We start from the raw sequence: 15,821 nt of genomic DNA on the forward strand, positions 1-15,821 counted from the left end.
GCTATTTTGAGTTGTTATAAACCAAATGCCAATAAAGTTTGATTTTCAAACAAAACCAAAAAAAAGTGTTGGAAATCTTGGTTCTCGATAAGATCTTAGAATGTGTAAGCGACTAAAATAGCAACGCTTCAACAGATAATCGTGCCTCTTACTACAAAGCTGCTTCTGCGTACAAGATGACTATTCAAGCTGCTTAATGTGATTACTACGAAGAACAGATTGAAACAGCAAAGTCCTCCCAGAGAGAGCTTTTCGCTATTCTTAAAGAATTCAAAAGGAAAAATAATTCTCACCCTGTTATTGTTAAAAGTGATCAATGGTGCTCTGATATCCAACAAGGTTTTTGTACTAAACTCTCATTGTGATAATATTTCCACGCTGCGCTCTGATCCCGCCAAACTGGCCAGTATGAAGCCTAAGCATGTCACCTTTATTCAACCCTCTGACTGTACTATTCATGTCTTTAATTTTAAAGAGATAACAGAAACTGAACTCTCATCTATTGTTCTTCACCTTAAGCCGTCCTCTTGCCCTGACGATATTTGCCCTCCTTCTAAAATTAAAGAATGTTTTGACTGCTTGGTTCCCTTTGTTACAACATTGATTAACTCCTCCTTTGCCTCGTCTACAGTCCCTTAAAAACGTTTGGATCTATCCTGTGATAAAAAAAGGCCTCTCTTGATCCAGCCTCGGTAGGGAGCTACAGTCCGATCATCAATGCCACTTTTTGTTGAAGGTCTTATATAGAGTAGCCTACTCACAGATTCAAAAGCATATTGAGGATAATCATCTATTGGGATCCTTGCAATCCGACTTTACAGCTCTTCACGACACTGAGACTGCTTTGTTTGATCTGAAGGCTAAACTATGTCAAGTCGTGGACTTGGGCCGGATTGCCTTGTTGATGCTTCTCGGCCTCTCCACAACTTTCGATCTGGTTGATCATGCTTTGCTGCTGGAGATGTTGGGGACTATCACAAACTGCTCAAGCAGTGCTTTGGGATGGCTGTCCTCCTTTTTGGGCCCTTGATCTGCCCATGTTGCTTTGGGTGGCTACAAGTCCCCTCCTGAACATCTTACATGGAGTGTCCCGCAGGGAGCACGCCTCTCCCCTACACTCTTCAATCTCTACACATGTCTTTTCTTTGACCTTCTGGATAGCATCAGCGTGGGTTATACAAACTATGCCGATGATACCCATATATTGATTGACCTGACTGGTGAATATGAGGAGCAAATCTCTAAGACCATTTCAATTTACAACCTAATAGAGGAATGGATGATTAACAACTCCTTGGCACTTAATGAGAGCAAGACTGAGCTTATGCTGGTTGGCACCACCCAACACCTTGGAAAACTTGATCCCAGATAGGCTTCCTTTTGATATCTCGGGTACCTCCTTCTAACCAAGCCCCTGGGTTAAGAACCTCGGCGTATATCTTGATGCTTCACTTCATATGAAAAAACATGTCAGCCAAGTAAAAACATCTTGCCCTTATACCACTTGTCTCATTAGACAAATTGGACCTTTTTCTGTCAGCTCCTAACATAGCTGCCCTTGCTACTGCCCTAGTAAACTCCAAATTGGATTATGGCAATAGCCTGCTCGTAGGTAACTCTAAGTCCAATTTGGCTTCTCTTCAGGTTACCCAGAATAATGCCTTTCGAACAGTCTGTAACCTTACGAAATGGAATCATGTTACTGAGGCTCGCAGATCCCTTCACTGGCTCCCTGTCAAACACTGTGTCACTTACAAAAATTATTTTCCTCACTCATAAATGCCTCACTCACAATGCACCAGTTTATTTGAAAGAAATAATGAGGTGCTCTTGTATTCCTCGCTCTCTTCAATCGAGCAATTCTAATAAACTGGAACAACCCTGTTTCAAATTGACTTGTTTTGGTGGCACTAGTTTTGATTCTGTTGCCCCTCGTCTGTGGAATTCTCTTCCCTCAGGGATCCGTATCTGTTCTGAGATCCGCTTTCAAGCAATCCCTAAAAACATTTATTTTTAATTCTAATGATTAGGTCTCCCCTTTAATTTCTGGATTCTCTTGGACTTTACTCCGCTGTTGTGCTGTGCACTGAGGCCTCCAGGAGAGTTGCGCATTACAAAAATGATTTAACATTAACATAAGAATAAAAATTAATCAGATGATAAACGGGATCTGAGAGGAAATCGCCCCATTTTAACCTGCTGGCATCCACCTGAAAGAAATTAATCAAACCATTTCAGGGCATGTTCTGAGACATTACCGATGTCTCTCAGGCGACTAAGCAGTATCGATACGTCAACCACGTTAAAGGCTGCAGAGAGATCCAACATTAACAAAAGTGAGAGATCGCCTCTATACGCAGCCTCTAGCAAGTCATCCCGTACTGCCAGCAAAACTGTCTCAGTCCCAAACTTAGGTCTGAAACCAGATTGAAACAGGTCAAGTCGAGACTCCTTCTCTACATATTGATGAAATTTGCTGGTAACTACTTTCTCAAGCAGTTTTCCTGGCCACAGGAGCCCTGCAATAGGTCGATAGTTCTGCAGCATGGATGAGTCTAAATTAGGGTTTTTCAGCAGGGGCATGATAATGGCTTTCTTAAGGTACGAGGGTACTATGCCCTGTTCAAGAGATTTATTTATGGTCCGATCTCTAATGTCAAGCGCCTCGAAGTGCATGCTGGCAATGGAAATAAGAGGTCATTAGTTGGTTTGAGCAGGGCAATTAATTAGTGTACTTCGTCCTCTGATAGGGGGCTAAAATCAAAAGGCACTGTACATTGGGAGGCCACCAATTGTGCTGCAGAGATATGCTCTGTCTGTTTTAGAACTGTGTTAGAGGAGGATTGAAGACTCGACAAGATATCCTGAATGATTTCATTTTTTTCTTTAAAAAAGGTATTAAATAGATTAGCCTACCTTAACGAAGGAGGAAGTACACTTTGGATGACAAAGATTAGAGATAATTGAGAAAAGCTCTCTTGGATGGTTTTTTGCAGCATGAATTTTCTCATAGATTTAAGCAGATTTAGCTCTGAAAAGCGCATGTTTATAATTCTTCAATGCGTCTTTAGCCCAATGTTCCTATCTACAGTTTTGGCCTCTCTCCACTTCTGCCTTGCAGCTCTACACTGTTTCCGTAAAGGAATTCGATTCTGAGTGAACCAAGGTTTGGATATATTTATCTTTATGGGTTTAAGTGGTGACATTTGAAAGCAGATATTATCCAAAATAGTAGCTCCACAGGAGAGAACGTTGTTGCATTGTAATGTAGGCGTGATAGTCGCTAATGCTCGCTTAACCTCCACTCCAGAAATATTTGCTAGATCCTTTGTCCTATGAGCTAACACCATAGATCTGCCATTGGACAAGGAATGCTTCTCAACATCTTGATTCAACAGAAACATCTGTGCACAATGGTCTGACCAGTATTCTAATGGTGTGTCTGTCAGAGTCGCACTGTTCCCCGTTAACAATAGAATATCTAGACAAATGGCCTCATTCCGAATGTGGCGGTCTGGAAACTAGTAAGCTTACCGGCACCTTTGTTTCAGGACTGGCACACAAGGAGTTTGCCTGATGGGGCCGTCGTGCCCGGCAGGTCTGACCTGCCAGGCGCAGCGGGCCTCGGGAGGCAGACTTTTCACGGAAACACCGGCACCATCAGCAACGCTTGCCAGTGCTTCCGTCTCTCCACTCCCATGGAGTCCTATGGGACTCTATGGGAATGGGAAGTTACAAAATCGGCACCTGACTTCCTGTGCGGTCGGGACTTGTAATGTTCCGGTGGCACCGGGAAGTCAGGTGCCGGATTCTGTGGTATGGGGTTTCGCGGAAACCTGCCGGTCGCACCAGCGGGTTACCGCCAACCTCGTAATGAGGCCCAATTACCTTTAATATTGGAGGGAGAAGTGGTAAGTGAGGATAAACTATGGCTATCCATGATTTTTCAATATAAAAATTTGGTCTATAACCGAAAACAAATTTCAACATGGAAGTGGGGGTGGTCGAAATGACCAACTGACCCACTTGTTAAACCCCATCCCAGTATAGTGAGTCTAGATGGGAGATTTGCAGTGAAGATCTATAAATGACTGCTATACCTCCCCCTCTCATGCCCTTGTGATTAACAGAGTGTATTACAAACCCATCTGGGATCATATTATGAAACAATGGTTAAGAGCTATTAGAAAACCATGTATCTGTTACAAATAAAATGTCAATCTCATGGTCCTCAATGAAGCCATAAACTTACCCTCCGGGTTCAGGTTTTGTAGGGCTGAGCCATCACACTGATGGCCAGTCATGATTGTCACAACTCCAAAGTAATAATATTAAAGTGTTCAATAAAATAGAACATTTCAGCGCCAAACTATCAGCGTTTCTGGTTGCTGGCTGCCACAGGCCGCAAACATCTCTGTTGAAGTGAAGTCCCAGTGCTGTGCAAGGAACTCGCCGAGAAATTTGAGATTGCATCTCAAAATAGTTCAATGATGTCAAGGATGGCACTCTGTCAAGAGTGGCACAGGGCACACAGGTAAGGTTTGGGTGGCTGTGCTGAAGTAAGGTGACAGATAAGCACACACACAGCAGGAAGCTCAACAAGAACAAAGAGTAGGCAAGTGTAGCAGGAAAATAAAAGGTACAAACAAACTGGATTCCCTCTTGGGGTGTATGCAGAAATGGGAAAGAGTGTTCCACGGACCTTAGGAAACTCCAGCCTTCTGCACAAATTGCTATTACAGGGGCCCACGCTGTATGCTCATGGCTGGGAACAACAGCTGTGGGTGTCTGTAACAATGAAACGCGACAAGGGAAGGGGCAGAGGTTGCCTGCCGGAAACCAACAGTCAAGCTCTGTACAAAGGGATCGACATGCGATACAAGAGAAGACAAGAACAGAAATATCCAGGGAAAAGGAAGTTGATGAGCAAACTAGCAGAAGGAAATGAAGGAAAAGCAGAATAACTGAAATGGGTAACCTAAGGGAAGGACAGAGACTCAAGGAAGAGAAGGACAGGGATCAAGAACAGAGGTTTGCAAACAAGGAAGAGAGCAAGGGAGCAGCAGCCAGGAAACAGGGGGGCTGCAATAACGGATGGCACAAGGTGCAGGTAAACTGTTGTGGACTGCAGAGGACTGTAGTAGGCTGCAAGGCAGAGAGCCCAGAGGAGCAGGACAGAGAGCTATAGTAGACGGCAGACAGAGAGCCCAGAGGAGCAGGGCAGCAAGGAGCGAGCCCAAAGGAGCAGGGCTGCAAGGCAGGGAGCCCAGAGGATAAGGGCTGTAGGCAAGGAGCCCAAAGGACAAGGGCTGAAGGCAGAGGAGTGTAGCAAGCTGCAAGGCAGAGGTCCCAGAGGACAAGGGCTGTAGGCAGCAGAGTGAAGCAGACTGCAAGTCAGGGAGCCCAGAGGACGAGGGCTGTAGGCAGCGGAGGGAAGCAGGCTGCAAGGCATGAGTCCCAGAGGACAAGGGCTGTAGGCAGTGGAGTGAAGCAGACTGCAAGGCAGGGAGCCCAGAGGACAAGGACTGTAGGCAGCGGAGGGAAGCAGGCTGCAAGGCAGGGAGCCCAGAGGACAAAGGCTGTAGGCAGCGGAGTGAAGCAGGCTGCAAGGCAAGGAGCCCAGAAGAGCAGGGCAGCAAAGAGTGAGCCCAGAGGAGCAGGGCCGCTGACTGTAGCGGGCTGCAAAGGACTGCAGTAGGCTGCAAGGCAGGAAGCCCAGAGGACAAGGGCTGTAGGTAGAAGGCAGCAGAGCGTGCTCGGCTGCAATGCAGGGAGCACGGAAGAGGCACTGGATCAAAAGCAGGATAAGGCAGGGACAGCGTACAATATCGTGGCTCAAGGCAAAAAGGTGCTGGAAGGACTCTTAATGCAAGAGACTGAGCTCCTGCAGGCAGCTGCTTAAATACCGCCCTGCCCTGTACTGGGGCAGGCTAATTGGCACCACCTGGAGCAGCACACCTGAATACAATCTGCCTCCTCCCTCTCTGGTCCTGAGATGGTGGAATCAGCACCGATCCCTAGGGCTTCTGTGGATTGTGGTTCCAATGCTGATGAATGGGAATGGCCAGGTATTGATAGTTGTAGCAAGGTGCTTTGTGGTACATGTAGTTAGTTGAGTAAAATAAGAAAGCACCAAAGTCACGCAAATGGGAATTAAGGACCAAAGTGTGAATAGGGGTTGTTCCAAGAGTATTCTGTAGGTAAATGAATAACAAATAGTCCATGATAGTTGCCAATGTGTGCGCCCATGGCGCAGGCATGACAAATGATGGTTATTAAAGGCTGTTTAGTAAACATCAACAGCTATAATGTATTTCATAAAAAGAGTAATGACAAACACAAAAAGTAAGAATAAAATGAACAGCTAAATTGAGTTTTAAAATTCAAATAAAACTAGCCCCCTAAACAATGTTTGTGAAGGCATCATGAAGCACGGCACTGACAACAGACTTCAAGTTCAAACTAATCATATTTTTAAACTTAGATGTCAGTATGTAAAAAGGCCTAACTTACCCTATGTTAAGGTGGGATTTCCCTACGTAAATGAAACTAAGGAAAGTTTGAGTCAAAAAGTCCAATTTAAGAATCTGTCTGTGTCCAAAACCTAACCTGACTAATCTATACAATGTGTAGGGATATCGGCAACCAAAAGAAACAGTGTCCAACATAAAATTCTGAGCTTCTTCCAGCTCACAGCTTCCTTTCAGCTCCCTTCCCCAAGTATAAAACAGTTCCAGTAAACGGTCTTACAATTGCCTCTCTTGGGTTCAGGATGATACCGTTTTAACCAATACTCAGGGTTTCCTTCCCCAAGTTCCAAGTAACATGGTTCTAAGCACAAAAGAACCTTGAGACTCCGGTCTCCAGTGAAATAAAGGTTTCAAGTTGCAGGGTTACCTTCGCCAAGACCTAATTTCAGCAGCACCAAAAAAATATCCTTTTTCTTTTAAAGTTCCTTGTCACTCTTGTGTTTTCCTTTAGGGTGGGTTCTTTATGTATAAATTGTAACTGCATTGGAATAACCTTCAAAGTTTGAATTAATTCTGCTTTCAGTGTGATTTTCTGTTGTATGTAGTTTTGACGTAATTTGATATCCAATAAGCCTTTCTTTGTGGCAATGTTAAAGTTCCATTCATAACATTCATCTTGCACAGGTTTTTCTTGAATTTAAAGTTTCATTTGTTTTAGAATGCAGCATACACTGGTTTCACTTGGATTTAAAGTTCCCTTTTACTTCTGAGCTTAATAAGTAACAGTTCTGCTCTTTTGTAAAGTTTTCACTAAGTTTGGTATTCAATAGACATTAGTTTTATTTTTTAAGGTTTTCATTCAGTTCGGTATTTAATAGGCACAGGTTGCGCTCAGAGAACACTTTCCATTCAACCTGCTACGTAATATTTCTTTAAATCACTTCATATGGAATACCCAGCATTCAGAGACTTTTGAGAATGTTTTTCCTGTCACGCAAGACCACTCCGATTAAAAAGTATTCCTAGTATTTCAGTGTTTGATAATGGATTGAAACAGAGACCTTAGGTAACGTGCTTCCTCAAATTTGTGACCGGGTTTCTCCATTGCTGTAAGATCCCTGGTCGCGTTCAGCATTGTGGATCATACAGCCTTCTGTTCTTCATGTCATGGGTCCAATTCCTGCCCCTCAGTCACTCCTGTGGCAGCCTCCTGACACAGGGGAACGAGCATCTTGACCACAAGGAAAAGGGACAGCCTCTCCACACGGCTCCCTTCACAATGTTCGGTCTGTTCCATGGAGCCCCAGCTCCAACGCCACGCAGCTATAGACCGCCTCTCTCTGCAGACCTCAGCATCTCACAGAGGCCTTCCTGTCCCCTCTATCGCTCTCCCAGCGGCTCTTGTGCCTCCCCTAGTGGCTCTCTGTGCTGCTGAGATGGTCTCCTTTTATACACCTGCAGCCCCTTGACAGGCTGCAGGTGTGGATGTCTAATCAGTACTGCCTGACCACAATTAAAAGGACATGCCTGACCTTCACTGCTCTCAACAGGCATCTTCCTCGTCCCAGTACTAGCCTGGTAAAAGTGTAGTCTTCATTGCTCTTAGTTGCCTGTTCTTCATCTCAGTACTGTCAGGATTGACATGTGGCATTGACTTATAGCAGCCTATGAAGGTTGGATTGGTTGTTACTAGGTAGAGGGGATTCCATGCCTCGCCCCCCAATGACTCTCTACTCCCAGTCCCCCAGGACTCTTCACCCAGGTGAACCTCCCTCGCTTCTCCGCCCCCAGAGTCAGGATCCAATACCGAATACCTATGGACACGATGAAAATGAAGCATTTAGGGGTATGACAGCCTGAGCCGGTTCCTAGATCATGAAGACTGCTTGTATGGCTGATAGAGCACTTGCTGTGTGTTCGTTCACATGACCATCTAGAGCAGAAGCCACACCCTTATATAAATATTTTTATACAGTTCCCCACATTGGGAGCAGGCACAGCCGCAATGTTACTTCGGAGCGTTTGGGAGGACTCCATCCGTATGTCACCCAATCGAGCGCTACACGCCCTTGGAAAGAAGTCAGTTATTTTCCTCTTAATCGAGGTTGATGACAAGGTAAAATCATGCAAAGGAGCTAAGGAAGACCGGTCTAAATGTTGTGCTGTGGTCAGACTATCTGGCTGAGCCATGGCTGGCACTTCCTCAAAAATAGTAGCATTATTATGGGATCTTCAATGTAATCCACTTTAATTGCATGAGTTTCATCCCGCAGACGAGCGCTTCTTATATAGTACATATGGAAAAATTCTAAGCATGCTGTGCACATTTTCCAATAGTCACAAAATGTAATGGATGACTGCCTATACTCGTTGAGCTAACCACTTCCATAAAAACACGTCAAACACAAACAGGATGCAATCATTCGCTATTCACAAAATTGTGTACCCAAAGGCATACCACAGATTGCTCAGACAGGTCCCGCAACCATCACCGTCCGACAACATACTGCTGATTGCAGCCACCTGACATCCACTTTGTAGTTGCTTCATGGGAAGAGAGATTTTTAAGAGCAAAGAGGCAGAACTTCAGCACACCAGGTCCATTGCAGGCAATCCATTGGGCCCTGAAGGAAAGCCGCTCACAGGAGAAAACAAGGTACCGCTGCTGACTGCAGCCACTTGACAGCCACTTCATTGCTGTTCAGCTCTTGCACCCAATGCAGCTGTGAGGAACCAGGAACGCGACGCAGACACAGAGGGCACATGGTGATGATTGGTATAAACTTGTAATGAATAATAAAGGGGTTGGAAATGCATCACTGGAGGTATTTCCCTACCTCAACCAAAAATTAAGGGTCTGTTTATATGTCAAGATGTCCAAAGCAAAAATGTTGTGTCTCTGAAATCCTATCCTATCCTAGCCCTCTCATTCTAAACGTAACTCCAAAGCGTTAAGGGTATTGTCTTTGACTTGGAAAATGCACAAATGTTCAAGTTCAACAAAAACATATAAATTCAACTTAAGTTCCAAATGGATATTGTTCACGGTTCCAGGGAATGACTCCTTTGCCCAGGATTCTCTCCACCAAAACAAAAGTTCAAAAGAAACAGCAAGTTCTTTATAGCCCAAGAGGCAAACCCCCCTCCTCTTGGTGTTGCAGTTCACTCCAGGGCAAATGACTCCCTTTCCAAGGTCTTTTTCTGCATTTAATGTAATTCAAAATCCCAAGGGCATGAATCTTCCTTGGATTCTCTTTTCTAGATAGCACAACTTAGGTGCTGGTCCAGACTTGCAAATTACCTGGTATAGTCTCCTGCCAGGTTCTTTCATGTAGTTTCTTTACGCAATTCGGGTCTGGGTCCCAGGCTCGCAAAGCAACTGGTAATCTCTCCTGCTAGGTTCTCTCACTATGTTCATACACTTTCAAGATCTGAGGGCCTATGCCCCCCCCCCCCCAGTTCCTATTTTTTCACTGGTGTATTTGTCTCTCACCAACCACTGTGTCTATCAAAATCAGTTTGTGATGTAAACTGTAGGAAGTGTACCCTCCGTTCCAATTAGGGAACGCCTTCTCCAGCTCTCTCCCGGGACCCCGACCTTCCGCTGTGGGCTCACCACCTTTAGGACAGCTCCCTTGGCTTCTCTGACCCTGCCCGGGGTCCTTCTCTGCTTCCGCTCTCTCTCCGCTTAGTTGCGGCGCGTCTCTGCGACTGGTGGTCTGTGCTTCGCTCAGGCTTCTCTTGCTGGCGCGATGCTCCTTCTTTGCCTCGCTTCCTGCTGCAGTGTCTCTACAGCCTGCAGGAATGCATCTCCAGGCCAGACGCTGCATACTCCTTCCTTTGTGCTGCTTCGCTGCCTTGCTTGTTGCCTTGTGGATTCCCAGCCCAAGCTGGAACATTTTCACCATGGTTCTCCCGAGTCTCCTCGCTCTCCTGTCCACCTGACAGCTTGACTTCCCCGGCAGTGGCTAGCCGGTCAGATCTCTCTGTTGCTCTCAGCTGTTCCATCATTGAGCTTTTACTTCAAGGAAGGGAGTTGCTCAGAGCCAATCAGCTTCCTCCAAGCACTGGACTGCTCCTCCTGGTGCAGCCTAGTAATCTTCATTTGGGCAGTCCTCTTTCTTGGCTCAGTCATTGTCATTCTCTTGGCTACAGAATATTGAAACATACTGCTAGGAGGCTTTGCGGGTTGTTGAAGGGGATTATCACAGTATGCCATCAAGGCATGAGGAATGGAGGGGATATCCCTAAAAGGGAAAGGTAGATACCATGTCTCATCTGATGATGCCGGTCCCTCCTCCTGAGGGTTGCCTCCCCTCACGTGATCAACCCTCGCATAGCCACCCCCAGGGTCAGGATCTGGTAGCAGCTGCCATCACGTGGCCACACGAGGAGAAGCTACCTCTGGGAAAGGAGTGATGACATCATCAGATTCATCACACAGTCGAGAGCAAGCCTTGATCCCCTGCATCTTACAATAGAAAAAAGGGGAAATTGAATGAACTGTGCAATAAAACACAGAGCCTACACAGTCACTCTAAAACTGCAGAGTTTTCAATTCGGCCTTCGCAAAGTAAGCAACTCTATTACAACAAAAGAGCAGGGGCAGCCTTTTCCTCCATCCGTACACTGTTAGAAAACATACTATTGTGTACATCTTCTTGCACAGCTTCAGGTCTTTTTCCACATCCATCCCTCTGCATCACCCATAGGATGCCAGAAGGCTGCTGTTATCAGAGAGACATGCCAGTAGGGGTCAGCCTTCAAGTATCGTGCTCTCTCTCACAATAAAATATATGGTCCCACTAAGTTCTTACAATATCCTGGCATGGCACCCATTCCCTAGCGACTTTGGAAGCAGGAATTTATGGCCAACCTAGAAGCCTTTTATGGGGGTCACCTCTCCCCAGCCAAAAAGAAAGCAGTCCTCATGGACTGCCTAGGGAGCAATGCTCAAGACGTCTGCTGACTCCTGCCTCCCACCCCAGTGGTCCCTGAAAATGCATCACTCAATGCATTTGAAGAGACTAGAGCAAGCCTGTAGAAGATTTACTTCCCCAAAGTCAACACTGCGATGGAGAGGCACCTCCGCATGTGGGAGCAATCAGCATGTGGGGATATCATTGAACAGTGCATAGCTACCCTTGCCGCCACATGCAAATTTGGAGCATTTCAAGTTGAAGTTATCAAAGATCAGCTCACTGTGCATACCAGCAGTGCTAATGTAAGGGATCATCTCGGGCTGGCAGGAGAATCCACCCGCGTCAAAGCCATCTCCTTGCTAAGGGTGTAGAACAGTATATGGCTTGGAGCAATGTGATGAGCTAGGGAAATATCAATAATTTAATTGGACAGCAGCTAACCCCCACTTGTGCAGTGGATGCCTCCAAGCAAGCTGAATCCCCTACTTCAGGCGTGACACCTTTGGAAGTTCTGGCCTTCTAACCATAAGTCTCCAATTAGAGACAGTTGTCTTAAATTCGGAAGCTGCACACATTCTTCTACTTATATGGAGCATCCTGCATGGGGGTGTAAATGTGTGGCATGCAGACGTCTCAATATCTTCTTGCAAGAATATCTTCTGGGGAAACAAGGACCAGAAAATGTCAAAGCCAACATAACGGCACTGAAAGGCCTCAACGAAAGGCCCCCGCACCCTGAAGGACAAATAAACATACAAGTCCCTTTTCCAACACAGTGCTCCTACTCACTGCCCCAGAGGACGAAGAAGGTCCTTCATGATACAGGTTCCTTTAGTAAGTTGGTGAATTAGTAACTATCACCTTTCCACCCATTGCATTTTCCGGGCTCTGCATACAGATATTTGGCTACTTTCAAGGAGTTAGTACTTACAAACAATGATCTACCATGCAATATATCTTAGTGACCGCAGGAGGGCCAACCATTCTCAGCTGGAAACACCAAACAGCATTTCACCAGACTCTGCAGAACATAATTCAAATACTCATGCTACGCCACAACAACCCTTGAACTATTCCCGTGATTGTATTGCTTCTGCCAGACTTCTCACATGAGCACCGTACAGGACCGACTTGTGTGGAAATGTCTCCTATTCTTTACCACTTCTATTGGAGAATTCAGGCACTTCCATTATCGGATTGTACTTAAACCTGGAGCACAGCCCATCAAACAACAAATGAGCAAAGTTCCCTTAAACTTACAGAAAAAGTTAGAAAACCTACTCACTGACATGATGCAATCTGGCATCATAGCGAAAGTGGAGGCGACTGAATGGATTGTCCAGGTTCTCCTAGCCCACAAAGGGACAAAGTTTGACATCAGGATGTGCGTGGACCTCTACAGCTTGAAGCACAACATCAAAGGGGACACTCATCCCCCCTCAACCTATGTCCGAGATGGTAAGCAGAATAAACGACATAACCATTTTCTCCACACCTTAACTCCACTCCTCTGATCACCAGGCGGGGCAAACAGAAGACTCAAATTAGTTGACCACCTTCATAATTTTCTTTTGGTCTTATCCAATTTAGAGAATTCAATGCGGTTTGGCCTTCGCAGCATCCCTTTTCAACCCTTAATAAGACCAAGGGCCTCATTACGACCTCGGCGGTTGCCATGCCGCTATTGGCGGCATGGCTGCTGCCAAAATCGCATCCGGGTCTGGGTTCCCAGAATGGGGAATTACTGGGCCATTCCGAGTTCGGAGGGCCCGGTAATTCTTCCCGAGCCCGGGTTCCTGGAGGACCTTCTCCATTCCCATGTCAGCCCCCATAGGGCTGAATGGGAGAGGGAGCAAACAACGGGCCGATTACGAGTGGTCCCTTGTTTGCTCCCTCTTCCCCTTGCGGGACCCGGTAACAACGCCTGGTTTTACCAGGCGTCCTTACCGGGTCCTGCGAGGGGACCTCGTAATGTGGCAGAATGTGTTTAACGGTTCCGCCTCCTTTTGCGGAGCCCGTTAACCCGTTCTGCCATGGTCGTAATGAGGCCCCAAGTCTTTGAAGGCATCAAGGGAATGATAACCTTCCAAGAGAACCCAACCTCTTCAAATACACCAGCACTTCAGAGAAACCCATTAAGGTCCTCCACCGCATTCTCAGCCTGGCCTGACCCTCATTGCCGGAAAATGCCATGTGTTCTTGCTGGAACATGACAGTTGGTGATACACCGTAACCTCTGTGGGTTTCCAGTCAAAGCTCAACCTCTTGTTGAAGACCATCAGAAATGCACTTACTCCCACCACAAAGGAAGAGCTCATCTAATGTCTTGGCATTCACAAAATCTAGGCCAGTTATGCAACCAAGTGCATCAGAACCTTTGAGCACCTCTGCAAGCTCATCAAGAAAGATGTGCCTTCCTCGTGGTCTCCGGAACAAGTACTGGTGTTTACACAGGCAAAGCATCTCCTTATCAGGGCACCTACTTTACATTGTTTCCCAAAACAGGTGATACCATCCTTTCGGTTGGTGCCATCTACAAAAGGTTGTGTGTCTGTTCTATCCTAAACATAGGGAGCTTAAAAATACACTATAGCATTTGCTTCAAGGTCTCTTCGCCCCATGGAGAACAACTAGTTGGTGATTGAGGGGGAGGTGTTGTCCTGTGTCTGTGCTATCCTGCACTTCCTCCAGCAGTACCTTTTTACTTCAATCATAATTGTATTTTAAGGCTGTCACTGTCGTTTCTCAACTGTGATCCATTGTATTATAATCAACCCATTATTCTACTACAAATTGGTTTCTGTACAGTGTCTTGGCATAAGGTACTATATAAATGAGAAATATATACAAATACCTTTAGGGTGCTCATTTGTAACTCAAAATAGATCACATGCCCCTCCTGCAAGTACATTACTGATATGCACATTAATATTTCCCCATGGATTGCCTGATTCTCAGCTCTAATTGCAGGAATAGAATCACAACATAGAAGATAAAACCAGAAGTTGCAACTTTGCCACTGACTGCCTGTCATTATTACCACTTCCGGAGACTCAACATCCTTTGACGTCCAGCTCCTTGATTGAATCCATTGAAGCAATTGATAAAATGACCACCTTTACGCACGGTTGGGTCACAAAGGAGGACTGTATACTGGCTGACAGCCAATGTAGTGTTTTGTGTGGAGGTGTTGGCCTCTGGCTAAAGTCTTAGGGCCTCATTACGAGGTTGGAGGTAGCCATGGTGCTATTAGCACCATGGCTAACCCCTTACCGCATACCGTGTCTGGGTTCCCTGAATGGGGAATTACCGGGCCATTCCAACCTTGGAGGACCCGGTGTTTCCCGATTCAGGGAACCAATCCCCATTCCCATTCGAGCCCCCATAGGGCTCAATGATAATGGGGAGCATGCTAATAACGGGCCTGTTAGTAACAGGCCCGTTATTAGCATGCTGGTCCTTTAGCGGCTCCCACTAAGGGCGCCTGGTAAAACCAGCCGTAATGCAGAGGTAAGGGGTTAACAGCACCGGCAACTTTACTAGCGCCGTTAACCCCTTACCTCCAACCTCGTAATGAGGCCCTTAGAAACCTTGCTCAGCCACTTCCAGAGGGTTCATCAAGGGCTCTCAATAGACAACAACTTACTGCTCTAGGCTGATAAGATAGCCCTTGTCCCCCACCCCTGCGAACATCAAGCCCAAACTACTGCAGGGTACACATCAAGGCTACTAGGCATTCTTTTCACTAAGAAGCCTATAAACTGGGGCTTCGGTGGCCTGACATTGATCTGTGCACTGCCTATTATGTAAGGCGGTACCCATCTGTGCTGACCCTCACAAGACACTGATCATCAGACAGATTTCTCTTGCACTCTTTCCTTGTGGCCCACCCTGGCTATAGATTTGTTGCACCCTACAATACACTTTACCCATCAAGAAGATGTGCTGTTTGTTGCAATGGAACACTTCTCAAAGTGGCCTTTAATGGGATATGTTCCTCACCACTTTTATAGACATTCTGAAAGAACTCTTTGGCTGAACTCCCCTGCCTCCACCGCACCCCCCACCCAGCTTTCATGTGCATAGCTTGACTCAGTTTCCAGTGCATAGCTTGACCCAGTTTCCAGTGCCACCGTAACACGTTGTCCCCACTCAGAGACATCCTTTCCTACCCTTACGGAGCAGTACGCTCCCTTGCAACAAATGGGCCCCAGAAGGGTCCGTGTCCTGTGGTGGAGCATCTGCAAAATGTTTTTTTACCCTATGCATTGAGGACAGATCCAGTTTTTCCCAGATTTCTGTCAGATTTAGGCAATAACCCCTTCCAAACACTTGGTCCTGCTGGCTTCATAATGCCATACAAGCGCCCTATACATTACACGACTTTGCACCTCTCCTCCTTCCTTCCCTTGCCTCCCTGTCTCCTTCT

General features: G+C 46.1%; 1 protein-coding gene across 2 annotated transcripts in view; it reads left to right on the plus strand.

Annotated features, from left to right (window-relative positions):
* The window catches only part of VPS50 (VPS50 subunit of EARP/GARPII complex), a 2,190,829-nt gene that overhangs the window by 364,271 nt on the left and 1,810,737 nt on the right, over positions 1–15,821 (plus strand). The gene's annotated exons all lie outside the window — the stretch shown is intronic.

This window comes from Ambystoma mexicanum, chromosome 2q, assembly GCF_040938575.1.
Source record: "Ambystoma mexicanum isolate Mex_15411 chromosome 2q, UKY_AmexF1_1, whole genome shotgun sequence".
Classification (NCBI taxonomy): Eukaryota; Metazoa; Chordata; class Amphibia; order Caudata; family Ambystomatidae; genus Ambystoma; species Ambystoma mexicanum.